This window comes from Rattus norvegicus, chromosome 4, assembly GCF_021556685.1.
Source record: "Rattus norvegicus strain SHRSP/BbbUtx chromosome 4, alternate assembly SHRSP_T2T, whole genome shotgun sequence".
In the NCBI taxonomy this organism is placed as follows: Eukaryota; Metazoa; Chordata; class Mammalia; order Rodentia; family Muridae; genus Rattus; species Rattus norvegicus.
Genome location: NC_141537.1, coordinates 20,325,606 through 20,328,223, shown reverse-complemented (window position 1 = coordinate 20,328,223; position 2,618 = coordinate 20,325,606). Strand labels below are relative to the sequence as shown.

General features: G+C 49.1%; 1 non-coding gene across 1 annotated transcript; it reads left to right on the top strand.

The window, feature by feature from the left end:
* The first annotated feature begins 406 nt into the window (after positions 1–406).
* Positions 407–554, top strand: LOC120102654 (small nucleolar RNA SNORA48). Its single transcript, XR_015687354.1, has one exon. It is a non-coding gene; the product is annotated as a small nucleolar RNA SNORA48 (small nucleolar RNA).
* Positions 555–2,618: the final 2,064 nt, after the last annotated feature.

Here is a 2,618-nt window from a genome sequence, read left to right as displayed (position 1 = left end):
GTGTGTATGTGTGTGTATATGTGTGTGTATGTGTGTGTGTATGTGTGTGTGTGTATGTGTGAGTGTATGTGTGTGTGTGTATGTGTGTGTGTGTGTGTGCATGCGCATGCTACAGCCAATTTGGCTCACAACAACACAAATTAACTATTTATCGTAGTTCTGGATGTTAGAAATCTAACATGTCTAACCTCGCTAAAACTGAAATATGAAAGGCTGTGTTCCCTGCAGAATGTTCCCAGGAAAAACTTACCCTTGCCTCTTTTAGCTTTTAGAGGATGCTGACATTCTTGTCTCTGGGTCAATTATCTGTCTTCCCAGTTAACACTGCTGCATCCTGTTAGTCATTATACTTTCCAAACTTCCTCTAACCACAATCAGAATAGTGCTTTTCTTTTAAAAATCCAAGTGGTCCTTGCTGGCAATGGGCAGAGAGACACCTTGTTGGCAGTGGTGTTCTCATATCGGTGAGGGGCAGAGCAGATGGCAGGCCTTTGTTCATCCCAGTTTGATGGATGGCTTAGTGGCCAAAGCTGCCTTATGCCTAGGACTTAAAAGAAAATCAAGTCCAAGCAGTGCAGCACAGGAGGACGACGGGCAGAGACCTGCAGACCGCCATGCCGTCCACAGACTTGCCCTCTAACTCCTGGCATAGGTAGGCCAGAGGCAACTACTTGCCACCATACCATGCAGCACAGATGGAGGATGTCACACGGGGGCTCTCCATCTGCATGGCCAGCCCGTAGCACGAGCCTCCACAAAGTGCGAGTGTTTGGTGTTCAGATGGGAGAGAATATGAAGTGGAGGAGCTCGAGGGTGGAGAGGAGAAGCCTGTTGTGAGTGGTCAGCCATGACACCTGGATCCACGGTGAGGTCTCATCTGGTGTTGCTGCTGAGGGCCTTGAGCTTGGGGGAGCTATTCCTGTCGGTCACTAGCTGGAGCACTCGGGAGAGCAGTTCCTGAACCTTGCCTGGGCAACACGGACAATGATCCTGGTGGCAAGGTTGCAGGTGAGCCAGCGACACGGACAAGAGAATGGGAGAGCTGGCCCACCAGTCATCTGCCATGAAGTGGTGTGGGTGAATAGGTGCCACCTTCCCTCCCTTGTCCCTGACCACCTGTGGTAGTTGGGAGAACTGACCTGGGACCATAGCCAGCAGCAACACTCTGGAAAGCCGGCTGTGCCCCTCATCTAGGCAGCACAGTAGGGCTGTCCCTGGTTGAGAGGGCGCAGGTGAGCCATCCCTGCGGGTAGGAGAGCAGGAAGGCTGGCTCAGCCCCTCCCAGGATGCAGCACTTTTGACAGTGGTCCCTGGGCTTTGACTGAGCAGCATAGTGAAGCTGGCTCTAGAGGCCAGGGTGTAGGTAAGGACCCCAAAGACAAGCTGATCCTGTCATGATTGTCGTCATGACAAGCTGTGCCATGACGGTGGCACTGGGTGGCCTAGCTAGAACAGGGCTGGAGGGCTTGCCCTGGTAGACCAGATAAGGGGGGACAGTGTGCTGACCAACTCGGCTACCACCAGATCCATCAGAGTTGGCTCATCCCAAAATCTATGGCATCTGTGAACAGCTGGGAGCCATGAAGAGGGCCAAACCTGCTGATCCACAGCTGCAGGGTCTCCATGACACAGTGTAACAACAGGATAACCAGAAGGAGTCCTGGTGAGGATCAACACTGATGATGTCACAGAAGCCAGACATCTCAAGCCAGACTCATTGCGATGAGCATTTGCAAACGAAGATGTATGGGCAGAGGGGTGTACTGCGGGACACACAGGAGCACACTACAGCTTCCCCATGAGATATTTTCTATGTTTGGTTTTGGTGGCTGTTGTTTGTGTGCGTGTGTTTTATTTTGGGTGCAACTTTGCAAGGGCAAAGGGCAAATCAGAGGTGGCTGGGAGATAAGCAGGTTCCGTATGCATGCTATGAAACTCACAAAGAATCAATAAAATTATAAAAATAAAAAAATCTAAGTGGTTGCATTGGGTTCACTCAGCTAATCAAGATATTTTCCCATGCCTGGGTCCTTAATTTAACCATATCTGCGAAGTTCTCTTTAACCAGTCTCAGGTCATGCTTATTAAGTTGGGGAGTCTTGGGGGTATTAAAAAAAAAACATTATTCTACCCCATAGGTTTACAATGTTTATAAGTGCTAGTTTGGGAAATTATTTTTATTTTTGTAAGAAACATTAAATCATGAAGAAATGTGTTTATAACTGTCAAAATATTAGAATGTTCAAAGAAAAAGATGCAGAAAGAGTGTAAGGACCAGAGGTGGTAGATGAGAGAAGTGGTGTCTTCTGTGACAGAGCAGGAGAGCTACACACGTGACTTCACAGTGCTTGTTACATGGTGCACATGGGAGCCCAGGTGTACATGCAAGGCCAAGTCCGGCCAATCTCAGCATGGAGGGAAGAGCCGGGCATGGAGGTCCACTGCTGGCTAAGGGGCTATTGACGGTTCTTACCCTGTGGGACAGGAAGCATTGTTCTCCTAACGGTATATCCACCAACAAATCAACGAGGCTCCAGCAGAAGGCCACGCAAAATGATTATTTGGACACCACAAATTGGCCTTGATGGGGAAAGATAAGGAAACAAAATTGCGTGGGT